Source organism: Danio rerio, chromosome 12, assembly GCF_052040795.2.
Source record: "Danio rerio strain M-AB ecotype USA chromosome 12, GRCz13ab, whole genome shotgun sequence".
Classification (NCBI taxonomy): domain Eukaryota; kingdom Metazoa; phylum Chordata; class Actinopteri; order Cypriniformes; family Danionidae; genus Danio; species Danio rerio.
Genome location: NC_141032.1, coordinates 17303696 through 17321733, shown reverse-complemented (window position 1 = coordinate 17321733; position 18038 = coordinate 17303696). Strand labels below are relative to the sequence as shown.

At 42.5% G+C, this 18038-nt stretch overlaps 1 long non-coding RNA gene across 1 annotated transcript; it reads left to right on the top strand.

Annotated features, from left to right (window-relative positions):
• Positions 1-10892: 10892 nt before the first annotated feature.
• Positions 10893-14651, top strand: LOC141376783 (uncharacterized). Its single transcript, XR_015504008.1, has 3 exons — positions 10893-11041; positions 11283-11350; positions 12898-14651. It is a non-coding gene; the product is annotated as an uncharacterized LOC141376783 (long non-coding RNA).
• The last annotated feature ends 3387 nt before the right edge of the window (positions 14652-18038 follow it).

The following is an 18038-nucleotide window of genomic DNA, read 5'->3' as shown; positions in this document are numbered from 1 at the left end:
CTCACCACTCTTGGTGTGGAGCGATTCCTCAGGTTGAGTGTGCGATGGTGGTTAATCCGCGCGGCGCCTCTTCTTGGCGGGGTCTGCCTCATCTCCCATCCAAAGCCTGTGAGTTTTCGGCTCCCTCGGAGCTAGAGCTTACGAAGCTACGGACCAGGCTGCATCCGCCTTGCATGCGATAGCCACCTACCAGCGCTACCAAGCGCAGGCGCTGGCCGAGCAGCACGAGGGTGGGTCCAACCCAGGCTTATGAGCTTCGCACCGCAGCCGACTAAGCTCTTCGGACTACTAAGTCCGCTGCGTGTGCTTTGGGGAGAACGATATCCACACTAGTGGTCCAGGAGCCCCACCTCTAACTAAAACTTGGCTGATATGCGCAAAGTTGACAAAGTCCGCTTTCTTGACTCGCCCATATCCCAAGCTGGTCGGCGACACAGTCTGCGAATTCACCCAGGAATTCGAGGCAGTGAGAGAGCAGTCCGATGGGTGATGTCTTATCGGCGGCCCCTTAAGCCCGCTCCGCCCGCCGTGCCATCCATACCTGCTCCTTGCCGAAGGCGCCCGCCTACGAGAGCTGCACCGCCCCCGCACTCGCCTCTGGCGAAGCAAGTGCGTCGAGCACCTCGGAAGCAGGCAACTCCCCCTGCCCAGAACGCCGCTAAGTCCGGCAACGGACCGCAAAGTGTCCTTGGGACAGGTCATCTGGAGAGGAGGGAACTTGCTCTTTCCCCGCTGGAGGGCGGGGCGCCATTTCCAACGGCAACTTTTACTGCCATGAAATGAAAGGGCACTTTTCCACTTCCCCGGAGGTGACAGCCCGAAATCTGCCAGTTTGAGCTCAGCTCTTTATCTCGTAGGTTCGGTGCACTCCGCCAGTGCCTCACGAGCACTGCAGGCCCTGCCAGTCTGGGACGCGCCGCCTCTCAGCTTGCAGGGTCTGCATGCTCCGCCAGCGGCTTACGGGCGCTGGGAGGATGGTCTCCCTTCTCCCAGCCCCCAAGCCCCCCCTCCGGAGTCAGGGTGCGGAGCCAGAGCGAATCGCTCTCCTCCAGCTCTTCTGTGAGACCCTCGCGCTCCCCGGATCAGCACACCCGCTCCGCGCTGCTCCTCCGCGTGTACGTTAACCTCGCCCCTCGCGGTGGCTCATACGCACGATCAGACTCGACTACGAACTGCAGTTCTCGAAACGGCCTCCCAAGTTCACGGACGTGTATTTCACCAGGGTCAATCCCCTGTCCGCCCCTGTCTTGCGAGAAGATATTGCTGCCCTCCTGGCGAAGGGTGCAATGGAGCCGGTACCTCCAGCCGAGATGGAGAGCGGGTTTTACAGCCTGTACTTCATCGTACCCAAAAAGAGCGGTGGGTCACGGCCAATCCTAGATCTGTGCGTTTTGAATCGCTGCCTTCACAAGCTGTCGTTCAGAATGCTTACTCAGAAGCGCATCCTCCGATGCGTCCGCCCTCAGGATTGGTTTGCAGCCATAGACCTGAAGGACGCGTATTTTCATGTCTCTATTCTTCCATGCCACCGTCAGTTCTGCGGTTTGCGTTCGAAGGTCAAGCGTGGCAGTACAAGGTCCTCCCCTTCGGGCTTTCTATGTCTCCGCGGGTCTTCACCAAACTCGCGGAGGGTGCCCTAGCGCCCCTTCGGCTCGCGGGCATCCGCGTACTCAATTATCTCGGCGAATGGCTGATTTTAGCCCACTCTCGGGAGCAATTGACTGCACACAGAGACGAGGTGCTCCGGCATCTTCGCCTATTGGGGTTGCAGGTCAACTGGGAAAAGAGCTCTCAACTGGGAAAAGAACAAATGGTGCAGAGGATCTCTTTTCTCGGAATGGAGCCGGACTCGATCACCATGGTAGCGCCTCTCCGGAGAGCGCGCTCGCCTGCTGCTGAACTGTCTGAGGGAGCTCGACAGCAAATTAGTGGTCCCACTGAAATATTTTCAGAGGCTCCTGGGGCATATGGCTTCCGCTGGGGCTGTCACGCCGCTCGGACTGCTCCATATGAGACCACTTCAGCACTGGCTTCGAGATCGAGTTCCAAGACGCGCATGGCATGCGGGCACACACCGAGTCTCTGTTACTGCGCTGTGTCGCCGCACCCTCAACCCCTGGAACGACCCCTCGTTCCTGCAGGCCGGTGTGCCTTTGGGACAGGCGTCCAGTCATGTTGTTGTCTCAACAGATGCTTCCGGCCAGGCTGGGGAGCCGTTTGTCGTGGGCATGCAGCTGCGGGCCTGTGGGTAGGTGCCCAGCTGCATTGGCATATCCATCGCCTAGAGCTGTTGGCAGTGTTCCTTGCTCTCCGCCGTTTTTCTCCGGTGCTGGAGCAACAACACGTGCTGGTCAGGACAGACAGCACGGCGGCGGCAGCGTATATCAACCGCATGGGGGGTATGTGCTCTCGCCGCATGTCTCAGCTCGCCCGCCGTCTGCTCCTCTGGAGTCACCCGCAGCTGAAGTCGCTGCGCGCCATTCACATCCCAGGTATGCTCAACCGTGCAGCCGATGTGCTCTCACGGCAGCAGATTCACTCTGGAGAATGGAGACTCCACCCCCGAGTCTGTCCAGCTGATATGGGCGCGATTCGGGGAGGCCCAGATCGATCTGTTGCTTTCCCCGAGAACGCTCATTGCCAGTTGTTTTATTCCCTGACCAAGGGCTTTCTCGGCACGGACGCACTGGCCTACAGCTGGCCTCGGGGCATGCGCAAGTATGCGTTTCCCCTAGTGAGCCTGATTGCACAGCTACTGTGCAAGGTCAGGGAGGACGAGGAGCAGGTTCTGTTAGGTGCGCCCCTCTGGCCCAACCGGACCTGGATATCAGAGCTCTCCCTCCTCGCCACGGCCCTCCCATGGCAGATCCTTTTGAGATAGGACCTTCTTTCTCAGGGACAAGGCACCATCTGGCACCCTCGCCCCAATCTGGAACCTCCACATGTGGTCCCTATACCATCCCTCAGGCTAGAGCTCCCTCCACGAGGCGCGCCTACACCCTGAAGTGGAGTCTATTCACTGAATGGTGTGTCTGAATTGAGCCGGGAATTAATTCAATAGCACAGTCACTTGGCCGATGCGGGGGAAGTTGAGTAGCTTTTTGTTTACTAAAAGCTTCATGCAAGTCATTGTACTCAATGGGAATTCGTTCATCATCTGGTTCAGGCAGAATGTTAGTGGTTCGCAACGGAATTCTATGAATGGGCCGAATACAATGCTTCATGCATGACTCACTCCACTGCAGGATCTGTCCGTCCCTCCATGAAATATGAGGATCATGTCGACGTAACCATGGCAACCCCAATACCAACGGATGATTAACTGAGTCAATAATGTAGAATTGTACCTCTTCAGTGTGTAAAACACCAACTTGTAATTGTAGCTTATTCGTGATCATACGGATGCGTCCTTCACCCACAGGACGACCGTCTAATGCTTCCACTGCAAGACAGGAGTCACATGAGCTGAGGGATAGTTCATGACTTAATGCAAATTTCTTAGAAATAAAATTTCCAGCAGAACCAGAGTCGACAAGAGCAGTGGTATTAATCGTTCTTTTTACCATACGTAATTGTTACAGGAATAAATACACTGAAAAGTGATGGAACATGGGAGGAACTCACCGATTGAAATGGTGTGGGAGGTCGTACGCTGCAGGTGGATTTCATGTGCCCCGCTTGGCCGCAGTAAAGGCAGAGATGATTTTGTAATCGGTGCCTTCTCTCCTCCTGGGTAAGACGTGTGAAACCAAGTTGCATGGGTTCATCAGTGGGCGTATCGGATGAAACTTGAGACAGGGTGCGAGGATTTCTTCGGCTGCGAATTAGATGATCAAGACGGATGGTGAGTTCAATGAGTTCGTTCAATTTCTTTCCTTCGTCACAGCAAGCCAATTCAGATTGTAAAGTGGCTGTTAACCCCCGTCTGAATAGAGTTTAATGTGTCTTCAACCCAGTTGGTTTGTGCGGCGAGAGTGCGAAATTATAAGGCATACTCTGCAGCTGTGTTGCGCCCCTTGGTTAGAGAAAGTAACTGTTCACCGGGGCTTCATCCTTCTGCTGGATGTTCAAATACTTCTCGGAACTGTTTAAGAAAATTTTCGAACGTGGGGTAATTACATTCCTCATCCTTCCATATCGCTGTAGCCCATTCCAGTGCTTTACCCGTTAACAGATTGCATACAAAAGCCACTCGACTAGAATCAGTGGGATATAGTGCGGGTTGTTGATTAACGAATAGTTTGCATTGTAATAGGAAGTCCTTGCAGCGGGACGGTGAACCATCAAACTTTTCTGGAAAAGCTAATCGGGGACTTACGGTAGCTGGAACACTGGAGACAGTCGTTGGCTGAGGAGCTGTCATGGTGGCAGACGGAGTAACTGCAGGATTAGGATGACGGAGTTGTTGCATAGCTCTCACCAGTTCCTCCGTGAGAGATGTTAAATGGGTAAGTTGTTGATGATGGGTGGCTAACTGAGTAGCTTGAGCGGAAAGTTCAGTAGAGACTTGTGCTAAAGCTGCTGAATTCTGTATTGGCGAAGTCTTCTGTTGTGATGAGTCAGAAGGCATTGAATCCATTTGCAAGCTTTATTAAAAGCACACATACAAACAATAACAAAGCGCAATCCAGGAGTCAAAACGAGGGACAGGCAAGAGTTCAAAGGCAGGCAGATATCTTACTTCGTCAGAATAACAGGCTGGAGATCAGGGGCAGGCAGATGTCTTTCTTAATCGCAGAGTCGAGCAAAGGGTCAGAATTACAGATCAGTCCGGGATGTGGAGTATAGAACGCTCAGAAATGACAGCAGGGCAAATCAAGACTTCGCAAAGAACCTGAGCGTGAGTGTGGTATATATAAGCTAAGCTGATGAGAGGCACCTGGAACGCAATCAGTGCCAGGTAGCAGGGCTTATGGGAATTTGAGTCCGTGAGTCGAATTAGAATTCGGGCGATGGCTCCCTCTGGTGGTGCACAAGAGGATTGGCATCGCCCTCATTTACAACAGTCACACACAATATCGTTACAAAGTTAACGCGCGCGCGCACACACACACACACACACACACACACAGGCAGGCAGACAGACAGAGCTTAGTTAAGGCTAACCTCAAGTACTGTGTGGATATCTGTTATGCTAACGTATAAAATAAACCTGATTTAACTTCCACAAACCGGGATTGAAGCGTCTTCTTTTATAATTGTTCTGACACGCGGCTGTGCTGATGAAGTAAAGCTGAAGTAAAATGCTGTAATTAATTACACACATGCTCTGTTTTAAAACACTTTAAACATGTGAAACTTACTCTTAATCACATTTGATGATAATTGCTGATCCTAGCGAACAGAACAGACCTTTTGTTCCCGGTTGCTTTGCGTATGTCTGCCTGGTTTTGTTGACATACATGCGACTACCGGAACATGTTAATGCGCGCAGCTGTCAATCAATTCGGTGGGCGGGGGGATCGCACACCTACGTAATGGTGCGATCACTTTGAAAACAGCTCCAATTGGCCGACCCTTTTTTTTGTAGTTAAATTGAAAAAAAAGAACTGGGTGTGTTTTTTATATCTCCCCAGTATAACGGTCTTTACACTATACCAACACACAGATCTGTCCAAAGAGCTTGAAAAGTAGATTTTTTACCATAGGTGCCATTTAACATATTAGTTAACTATTAGTAAATGCCTGAATAATAAGATACATTAATGTTGATTTCAATAGTTTATCAATCATATACTAACTCACTTTGAATTATCCTATAAACCCTCAACTACTCTTAAATGCAACTCGTTTGTAAATAATGCAATACTTAATTTAGTAATGAAATATAAATCATTAACTAAGTATGAAAATACAATTATTAAACACATTATATAGGTGCTTATATGTAAAGAATACAGCATTTGTAGCTGCAGTTATAAACTGCCTACTAACATTTATTAATGTAGAGATAATGCTTAACAAATAGTGAATTCACTAGATACTAATGCTTAATAAATGATTCATAGTGTGTAGTTATTATAAAGTGTTACCCACTCATCAAACTCATAACTGAGGAGAGGACCCCACACTCCACTCCCATATAGCACTATGGGTTAAATCACTATCTGGAAAATTTTGAGCCAGATTCGAACTAGAATTTCTATTTGTGTTGATTTTTTAACGGTGTAAAAGGACCTTCTTGCTTTCGCTTTCATTTGATTCACAGCCAGATTTAGTTTTCCATTAGCAATTATTTTTTAAGGTATGTGTAGTTTGTGGCAGCTTAAATTTTTGTCATACCAAAGGTGAAACTGTCTTTCCCTGACTTGTGGGTTTTTTTCTAGAATATTAGGGTTTTGGTTCTCTTTGGGTTAACAGTTGGGGCCCAGATCTGACAGAAGCTTTGCAGGATATCCAGATGCTGGTGTAGACCCTCTTCTGTTGGCGACAGCAGCACCAGATCATCTGCAAACAGCATGAACTTTCCACTGGAGTCTTATAGTGTGAGACCCAGTATATCTGCTTTCAACTAGAAGCATTGCCAATTGATTGATGTAAATATTGAAGACCGTTGGTGTCAGTGGACAGCCCTGTCTCACAGCCCGTGCCTAAATGAAGAATTATGTTCACTTATTTTCAATTTTAATTGCGCACTGATTGTTCGATTACATTGTTTTTATAATGTTGTATGTGTTACCGCCGATACCTGATTCTAGAAGTTTAGACAGCAGACATTCATGCCAAATTGAATCAAATGCTTTCTGAAAATCTACAAAGCAAGCAAATATTTTGTTTTTGTTTTGATTACCGTATTTGCCAATCAGAGTCTGAAAGCTAAAGATATGGTCTGATGTTGGGTAATTTTGCAGAAAACCAATCTGACTTTTGCTGAGGACATTTTGCTCAGTAAGGAAGCCTATGAGTCTGGTGTTGATGATACTGCAGAACAGCTTCCCCAGATTACTGCTCACACAGATGCCTCTGTAATTGTTAGAGTCTGATTTGAATAGGGGCATTATTAATCTTTTTTTCCATATGTCACAAAAATGACCAACACTAAGAACCAAATTGAACAGTTTCACTATAGCTAGCTGGAATTTGTGATTTATGTTTTTTATTATTTCATTAAGGATACCGTCTGGATCACTCAACTTTTTTGTTGGTAGGACTTGTATTTTATCTGTTAGCTCTAACTCTGTGATTGGGAAGTCTAACCGATTTTCACTCTTCTTCTTTCACCCCAAGCCCCCTTTCTTGACCTTTTAGCAGATCAGTCACATTCCACATAAAATGTCCAAGGTTTTAATATGGTGTATCCTGTAGCTATATATAATGTTTGGTATCATTTTAAATGTCTCTTTGTGATTGGTAAAGTGGTTTTAATGTCACTGTAATATTTTACTGGTATAGGTTGATTTGGTTTGTGGCTATAATAAAATCTCTTGCCAGATGCTACCCCTTTGTAACAGAAATAAGCTCATTTTATGGATATTAATAATCAACAATAACGGATTATTCTTAATTATTAATATTCTGGCTTAAGCTTCAGTCAATTTGGTCAAACAAACATATGATTGTGTCTGATCCTGCCCGCTTCACCGAGCGGACTCTCAGACTATGAATATTAATTTTCAACAATAACGAATTATTATTAATCATTAATATTCTGGATCAATTTATTGTTAACTTGACCAAACAAACATAACTAGAGCCGCCGCTCTTCTGAGTGGCCACGGTAATGTTCTATTAATTTAGAAAAAGGGAATTCAATTGCTACTTCTTGTGAAGTAGATTAATCATTCATAAGTTTTAAAAGACTTATAATAGCTAGGCAGGGGAATCTGTATTTCAGTGACATTTTCTCGTGAGGCAAACAATACAATTCCTTTGATTATTATGGGATTTATTGACTAGTCAGACGGATAACACACAAAGCACGGACATACAATCAACATAGAACAAAGGTAAACCACGTGGAGATTTCGGGTCTATCGAACATGTACAAGAACAAGAACAACAAAGAGAAATAGTACAGCGAGGAAATATAGATTTCAGATAGAGTGGCAAAATCTGGTTTCAGTTCCACACACAACATTAAGGTGTGTTTTGATAAAAGGGGTACAGCTTATTCGCATAACTAAAAATACCTGGACTTTCATGTCTGGAGGTCTCTCTCTTTATGCGAGTCTCTCTTCCGTCATGATGGAAAATCCTTTGATGTCCTTCTTGATGCGTTGAGTTTGTAATACAGTTCTGAGGAACGCGATCGCAAACTTTAAACTGAGTTTACTTTGCCAGAAAATCAGTAAAGCGTGGCGGGAAAAGTCCATGCGGCTTAGAAAAGCCGCTGGCCCCTAAAGGGACCACCTTTTTCGAGTTCTTTATCCGGACATTCTCTGCTCAGATGTTGGGGAGAAGTCTGGTTATACCTGCGGGTCACGTGACAACCCGTTCAGCATTCTTGATCAATGATTTAAGGGCAAAGTTTGAGCACGAAACCTTCCTTTGCCTCGAGGCTGTTCGTATGCAAATTTGGGTGTCCGCCCAAAGCATGCGTAGAGGCATTTAATGTAGGGAATTAAAGAATAAAGCAATGCGAATTATGATCTTGCTCTATGCATCATGTGTTGTAAAATGTCAGCAGAAACCCATCGGTACCAAACATGGGGGGTTTAAAAGTACATCAACATAATTTTTCATATCCTTACATTATTTATGCTTTAAAAAGGCCTAAAGGGAATAGGCATACAAGTTATAAGAGAGGTTACACAGGTAAGAAAAGTCAGAAATGAGATGCAAAGTTTACAAAACATAACACTTTAGTTTTGTGCTGGTCCAGGATTTCTGAGTTCATTTTCTTTCTGTCGGAACAGCCTCATGGGTGTATGTGTGTGTGTGTGTGTGTGTATTTGGGCAGGAATGTCTTTGAAGATCTAGGCTTATCTCTCCAGTCTCCCTGGATTACGTAAGTCTGTCAGGTGTACCCAGACTTTGTGGAGCCAGGAGTCGTAAACCGTCCTGTCGACTGAGCCCAGACCGTTTTCATGGAATGTTGCACGGAATGTTTACCTCCAGCATATATGTTACAATATATATGTTACCAGTTATGTTACACCCTATGGAGATGATTAACACCTCAAATTCATCAGGCAAGGGTCTCTGTGACGGTTCTATTGTCTTGAATTTATGGCTGTTTGTTCTGAGTTGAGTATATAAGGTAAAGATGTGATATGGGTCATTGAGATCTTGTAGGCAAGACACCCTGTTGCAGCATCTCTGAGACTTTTGCTGCAATGTATTTCTCTGGTCAGGTATGCATCTCTAACTCTTTGATTTATCTTTGAGTAATAAATATCTTTGAATTGGCTTTCTGATTGTTTTATTATAAAATTGGCATAATACAATTTTATCTAAGTTTTAATTCATTCTGAATTCTCCCTAAATCTTTTTATCTATAATCATCTAATTGCTGAAATTAGCAAGTTTTCTGGAGGTGGCTAAACCAACTACTTTTTAGAATGAGTGAGCAGCTGGCAACCAGACCATATAAGTATTAGCTAACCCTACATCATCTGACTAACTTCAGAGTGTCAGCATACTGTCTGTGAGAAGACACACAAACCCCGGGCATAAAACTCTTGAGCGACGTCTGGTCCCTATGAACATATAACTGAAAGGTATGGGATCAGATATAAATCAAAACTCTACTACTCTAATCCGTTCTTACAATTAGAAATACAGTCTAAATTTTACAATCACTTAAATTTGGAGTTATATAATGTAAAATATAAAACAAATATAAATAAATTCTAATAAATAACAAAATTCTTTTAAGAAGCATTAGAAAAGGCTTGCATGCATTTATAGGTGCAGTAAGGGAACTTCCACAATGCTAAAAGCTTAGCATAAATCTCTAAATCACAGTCCCTCCCCTGCCGTCTAGAGCCACGCCTTCTGAAACACAAGCACCGCAAAAGAACCCTCTCTGATGTGTTAAAAGCGACTAGTGCTTGTCTGGCGGCGTGCAAGCCAAAATGACATGCTATTTCAGAGCAAATATTTAGAGTTGCATGGTAAACAATATAGGGAGAGACTAGGCCAGTGGTCACCAAACTTGTTCCTGGAGGGCCGGTGTCTTGCACATTTTAGCTCCAACCCTAATCAAACACACCTGAACAAGCTAATCAAGGTCTTGCTAGGTATACTTGAAACATCCAGGCAGGTGTGTTGAGGCAAGTTGGAGCTAAACCCTGCAGGGACACTGGCCCTCCAAGACCGAGATTGGTGACCCCTGGACTAGGCAGAATAGCGGCATTTACTTGTGTTTTGTTAAACTAAATAAAATCTACATCATCAATGCTTTAAAAGGTCCCTTATGAAAGAGAAAAAAGTCTTATCAATCTTTCATTAAAATATTTTAATAGCTGAACAACACTTCTGTGAAGATATAACCCATTTGTAACAACAACATCTAACATTACATCAGCTTTGCGTGAATCTAAAACAGTTTTAAAACAGAACATTACCTGTCACAGTCTCGGTCTGATCACCGGTTCGATCTTTTTGTTAGTCTTTCCCTTTCACTCGTATTGTTTTGATCACTCATACCTTGCTTTGTTTGCCTCTCGCTTCCCCACCCATCTGCTCTATTACTTTCCATTATTCTATCAAAATAATTTCACTCTAATTTCAAACTAATTTCATAGTTCTGTGTCAGATCGTAGTTTTTCCCCTTCCGGCATGTCTGGCGATCTCCTGGTCTAGTCCTGTTCCTTGTTAATCCTGTGAGTTTTGTCGTGTCTGATGTCATCCTGTTGATTTTTCCTGAAGTTGTTTTTCCACATCTGCCTTCAAGCCAGTTCCCGTCTGTTTTTGTATTGCTGCTCATCTGACTTCCCGTCTCTATCCAGCAAGTCCTCATCTCTCTCTCGCCGGCTTCCAAGCCTCAGTCTTCCTCGTAGCCATTCTGTTCCAGTCAGCTGCGGCCGGATCCATCGCCCCCCTGTCGGGTGTCAGGGTATTGCACCCTCTTGAAGACTGTTCTTCTAGCCTCTCCGGAGTAAGTTTTATTTAATCGTTTTTGAAGACTTTATTTCTTTAAGTCTCAGTTTTTTGAGTTTTTTTTTTTTTGTGAACTTTGGGCTTCTTTGCCAGCTCCATTACGGAGGAATTTTTAGTTTCCATTTAAGAAGATTTTTTTTGTTGGCAAATTTTTCTCTTTTTGCCCCCTTAGTGTTTGGGCTTAAATAAACTTTGTTTAGACCTGCATCTGTGTCTGAACCATCTTCTCTCTCACCCAGACCTTGACAATTACCTGTCTAAGAGAAATCCTTCAGACATGATGTCATCCTTTCTCCAGCGTGCAAAGGTAACTCCAATATTGATTCAGGTTTTTAAAAAGTTTTGATTCAGCATGTTTTTACCGATCGTGCGCCTGCTCTCTCTCGTGAACACGCGGCGGTTGGCTAAGCTGCGTACAAACGGCTGCGCAGTAGTTTAAATCTGCATTTGCTGACAGACAGATTGGGCTACTTATCAGAATTATGAGAGATGTCGGTCCGACTCTATTTAATTGGATGAACATTTTTTTTGTTTTATGCCTTACCCAAAATATAAAAATACATAAAAATACATTTAGATCATTAACTGTAATCATTACTATTAGACTGTGAAAAGACTTTTAACCAGCACAACAAAAAAATGCTTCTGAAGACAATCACCTACTACACCAACAACCTTGAACATGCTGTTAGTTTCGTCATTGGGCTAATAGATGGACTTCTACATATGCTAACACATATACTCTGCACTCTGACTACTTCAAAATTGTTGATAGGTCATGATGGGCATTTCTCTTTCTCGCGCTGAACGCAGTCGACCAATCACAACAGACTGGGTCATTGGACCAATCAGTGCAGATTAGCATTGCGTTAAGGAGGGATTTGAGAACAAATGAAATGCTGAACATTTACATAGGGGTCACTGGGATATTTAGGTAAAAAAAATAATAAATGCACATTATTGTTACACCCTCGACTTGTTCCTGCAGTCTCCACCACCTCAGCCAATCACCATAAACAACACGTGAATGAATTCAGGCCCTGTAACAGAAAACATTGCGGCAGATGGAGACTAACGCAGCTTTGACCGGAGCCCTTCTGGATCCGCTCGCTAACTTGGTGCATTCTATTAGGCAAACCCTCCTACTTCCGTAAACACTTGCACCAACCCTGCTGTTATCACGAGCACACCCCTTGCTCGACCAATAAGCTACTCCCGCGAGCCAGGAGTCTGTGAGGGTTTTCTTCTTCAATGTTCCCTCATATAGAGGCTAATGTACATCAGTTTCCCAACGCTATCTCTAAAATTGCGTTTGCGATTTCACTTACAGAACGAGCAATCAGCTAATGCAATTTGGTATGCTCCTAGTCCCGAGATGTCCATCTACCCAATGATTGAAAGCCATTTCGAGGAAGTATTCTCTGTTCCACTCACCCCTCTTTCTGTTTATATTGAACTAATGAATCTCAAAACCCAGATACATGAACATATGGTCATCTTCAATGATAATGCTAATCTAGAGACTTTCATCAAAAAAGCTACTAGTATCTCTCAACACCTTTCTGCCTGTTCCTCTTCACCGTCTTTTGATCAAATTCCTCCCACCAGAATGCCTTCACCACCACTGGATTCAGAAGAACCTATGATTACCGACTGTCATTGGCTCAATGCATCCGAACGACAACGGTGGATTTGTCATTCGTCCTTACTGTGCAGAAGCTTCCCATCTCATTTCAGTCTGCCATGTTTGCCTGCCCTGTCTCTTGCAGACTAAAGTTACACTTACCCTTACTGTATCTCATATTTCTCATACAAGCTCAATTAATTGTGAATTCTTATACTTTCCCCGCATAGGTATTGGTGGATTGTTAAGCGGCTGGCAACTTTATTTCATCACACTTTATCTCCAAACATTGCATACCCTCCGTGAGTAATGAAATCAAATACCAGATGACAACCATCCAGAACTCACCATTAGGTGATGGCAAAATATTCCGGCGAAAAGAAGGTCACCATCCAAACCCCCTTCAACCATCAAGAAAAATTCTTGCTACTCGTCCTATCTCAAGCTAATGTTGACGTCATCTTGGCAGACCCTGGCTCACACAGCACCAACCCAGTATTAACTGGAGCACAGGAGAGATTCTCGGCTGGGGTGTCGTCTGTAAAGCACATGGCTACATTACTCCCCCTGCTGTTCATACTCCACCCCTAGATCCAATCTGGCTTTGTGATTTCACTGCTTACAGAACAAGCCCTCTAATGGGCAAATGCACTTTAGAATGCTCGTAGTCCCGTCATGTTCATCTACCCAACGACCGTAAGAAGCCACTATGGTTGAAAGTCCTCACATATATTCCACAGTCTCCATTCCGGCCATCTACCATCCCTTTCTTGATGTATTCAGCAAAGAACAAGCCACACAACACCTTCAACATCTGTCCTGGGATTGTAGTAACGACCTGCAGCCTAATGCCAAATTACAGCGCAGAAGGATTTATCCCCTCTCCCGTCCTGAGCAGGAGGCCATGGAAAATTAAATCACCGAAGCTGTTCATTAGGGGTTCATCAGACCTTCCACTTCTCCAACTGCGTCCAGTTTCTTCTTTGTAGCCAAAAAAGATGGAGGATTGAAACTGTGCATAGACTACCGTTTGTTGAATGAAGCCATGGTTAAATTAGCATATTTTAGTACCTGCTACCTTAGAAGAACTCTGTGAAGCTGTGAAACTCGACCTCCTCCGATATAAATTGTACCCAGCTTAAATGTAAAATTAAAGTTACCAGAGGTACACAGGGGGAGAGAGAGAGAGACAAAGAGAGCAGGCCCAGAAGTTAGCCTGATTGGAGTAGAGTCAGAGCAGGAAAAGACAGGCCAGGAAAAGATAGTGCAGAAAAAGAGGCAGAGCAGAGTTTTACACCTATTTTGTATCTTTCTTGACCATGTGTTTAAAGCCCAAATGCTAAGACATTTAAACTGACCAATCAACGTGTGACCACATCATAAAACCCCCAAATTCCACACACCAGGCCCTGATCTTTATCAGTTTCTGCCTCTGGAGAAGTATGGATCTTCTTGAGTCAAAAAGACATGTTTTGCCATATATACAAATGCATATGATAATTTAGCCTCTTACAAGACCGATTCTCCAAAGCCTGTAAATTGATACCTCTCAATATTCTTCCCACGGCCACAAAAATGACCGAAGCACTCTTCCACAATTTCTTTCGTAATTATGGACTCCCAAAAGACCTAATTTCATATCGCGGACCTTATTCCCGCTGTCCCAACCACCTCAGCCAATCACTAATCACCACAGATTCCTAAAAGCCTGCACCTGCACCCAATCACCAGCACACCATATAGTCCCACCTCATCCAGTCACTCACCAGCTGGAATCAACGGCCGATGGTCTTCCTCGATGACTCTTCTGTTATCTCCTGTGCTGTTCTGTGGATGCAAAACAACCTGCTTAAGGGAAGTGTCTATAGTGTGTTTGTTGGTGTTATTGAAGAACTGGACTTACCATATTGAATTTTGTTTCCCCACTCACCTGCTTCACCATTATTTGTTGTTGTTTCGCCTGAATAAATGCTTTAAAAATTTTACCTCTAATGTCTTCCTTGTATGGGCCTGACCATGAAAGTGTTTTTTGACCTTGCATGTATATTAGATTGTTGTTGGACACCCCCAAAACCCAAACATGACCTTTTTTAATGCATAACAGGGGCTCTTTAAAGACAGTATCAGCAAAACACAGAGAAACAGTCAAGTGCATTATCTAAAAGGCTATAAACTTCAACAACTTCATCAAAAGCATAAAATAAATTGGCCTGTCTCAAGCACAATACTAAAATTAAAATAAAAACTTTTGCCACTAAATGTAAATTAACTCCAGCAAGTATATTTTTAGTTTCAATTTAGTTCAGTTATTTTTTTTTACGTCAATGTTCTTCTTTAAATTGTAATTATGTGCTAAACATTTTAAACTATTAATGGCCCAGTATCTTTTGTGTGCTTTTATTTCAGTCACCTTTCTTGCATATGCATGTGAAATATATGCAAATAGGCTTGTTTGATAGGCTTGTTTGAGATCTGCCTCGCCTTGCCTGCAATGTAGATGAGAGCAGGTGGCTGCAGTAAGAGGAGGGCTCAAAAAAGACATCTGAAGTCGAACACTTGCCAAATCTTGCTGTTTTGCCGCTTGTAAACGTCACCAGTGACGAAGATCACATTTGTGTTCTTTTGTTTTTGTTTTGGGGTAGGGTAAGAGAAATGATTAAAAAAATCATACTATAGTCCCGTTAATAGCCCCCATATGTGTATTTTTAGTTGATTAAACATGTTTGTGTTGGTTCGCGGGGTGATTTATAAATTGGGTCCTGTAAAAGAGTGTTTTAATTGATGAAAAGATATTCATCAGATGAGAGTAACCATATTTTACTTTTTCTTTTAGCCAGTCACGAAACTGCTTTATCTATGCAAAGTGTGACATCTGTTAAAAGAAAATCACCACTTGGGATGCTGAGGAAGGATTCTTGTTTTTTTTTTTTTATTCATACAAGGTTGGGGTATATACTGGGTGCATTAACATTCTGACATAATTAATAATAACTGGTAGGATAATTTTTGGTGTTAGCTTGCTGTTGAATGACATTTTTTCAGCAGTCACATGTATTTGTTGCTAGAACTGTAATGTAACTGCAAGAACTGACACACCATCTGTGGTCTAATAATCTGTCCTCTCTCTCTCTCTCTCTCTCTCTCTCTCTCTCACACACACACACATCTTACTAATGGAAGACTACACTTGTGCTACCCTACTAGGGTATCTAGTTATTTTGAAACAAAAACCATATACAGATGTTACTACTTCAATGTGTTCCTTGTGCCGCCATTCATACCGCGGCGACAGCGGTACTTGATGTGCCAGCAGCATTTGACCGCTGGGTGGCACTTTAACCACAGATATTCAGCTTTGCCTTTTCACAATGCTAAACAGACTGTTCTGTAGGCGTAGCTTACTGTATGTGATGTGATGTGTTCAATTAAAATATAATTTTAATTTAGTTTTTCTGGTAATAGACATGCTCTTACACTATACTATGCTGTAGAAAAGATACATGGTGAGAAGTCAAAAAGCAAATATAAGAATTAAGTTATTAGCCTTCAGTGCCCGATTAAATTGCGTTGGGGTGAAAATAATGTTTTGATTTCTTTGACTATCATGGCAATGTTATTATCTCAAATCTTAAACGTACGCATATGAAAAACAGCAAAATAATATATATTATCCTGCCGGTAGAGCACATCACCTCACAGTTGTGAACTTGCGATCACCTCAACTTACATTTAAAATTTGTTTACCTGTTTATTGTAAACTTTTTAAGTGCCAAGAGGATTCGTTTTGGAAAATAGAATTGAAGAAATGAAAGACAACTAAAGTGAAAGCATAAACATTTAGTACAAATAAGTAGTCTTAAATAAATAAATAAATAAATAAATAAATAAATAAATAAAGCAGTCTTTTAGTCTAAATATAGAGAGATGTAGTTTGCTATTTTGATAGGACTAAGACAAGATATTTTCATTTTTCATTTTTATTTACATTTTCGTTGTTGATTATATTTTACTATCTCATTTTATGTTTCAATTATAGTACATAATAATAAACGAATAATGAAAATAAATAAAAAATGAAAATAGGACATAAATTAAGTCTGGCAGGTTTATTTTTAATAATTTAGTTTCAGTTCCGTTTTTTTTGTTTCAAAACGTCAATGTTCTGCTTTAAAGTATAACTGTTGTTTTGTTTTTTTACTTAATGGCTCAGTAAGTTTTGTATTTTAATTTCATATTCAGTCACCTTGCATATGCGTGTGAAATATAATGCGCATAACCGCGGAAAAAGAAGAAAAGGCTGTCAGTTAAAGCTAATCAAAATTAGCTATATTAAAATACAGCATTTATGTTAATACAGAGTCAGGCAGAGTGTGAACAAACTCAAGTTATTGATGTAAACTTAGGCTAAAACTTACCATTGATAAACGTGACCTACCTCAAGCAGATCACTTAAAGTGTAATAAAAATAATGTTGCCGCAGGACATAAACGAAGTCCCGCAAGTTTATTTTTTAATAATTTAGTTTCAGTACTATCAATTTTTTTTCTCAAAACATCAATAGCACCTTCAATAATCTAAACATTAAAGATGGACCGCAAGATGTGTTGAGTGGCTATATGTGGTGAAGAACGATGGCAAAGCTAAGTGTGATTATTGTAATAAACTAATAAGTTATAAAGCAGAGAGTCCCGACCAACAGGACTGACTTAGCATATGCGGTTGGCTCATTCTTCACGAATATAGAATTAAAATAATGGCGCGTTAGGTTCATTGTGCATCCCGCAGGTGCAACCAACAAGAGTTGTGCATTTTAGTTTAACTTTTTTGCGCGTTATAAGCAGCTCGGTGTTAGTTTTTAATTAAATATATCGAGCCGAAACTAAGCAGCGCATTCTCTCCGCCTCCTCGTTTATAACCAGCGGGACACGCTACTGAAGCAGGAGAGACACTCCGACGTTCATAGTCTTAGCTGATGTGTCGGAGTCGAAAGAATATATCAAAGAGGAATGTTCTTTTTACAGTGCCGATATGTTTAATCTTTTTTCCCTGTCATTTCTCTTCAGCAAATTATATTTTTAAAGCTGCTTGATTCTTTTAAAACCGAAAGCAGAGCCCGTCAATTGGTGTTTTTTCATAAGATACTCCTTTATTAATGTTTTATTTTATGAGTGTCTTTAATGTGCTTTTTAATAGTTTTATTTTATTCAAAGCAGCGCCTAAAAGCGAATTTATCCTCAAATCGTGGCATGAGAGCGATGTCATGGCGCATATATTGCCTTTTTTTTCTGATCTTTTTGCATAAAGGTTTTAATCAAAAGACAGGTAATTTAATTACTTTCGATGTGCTAAAATATTTGTTAAATAAATGTTA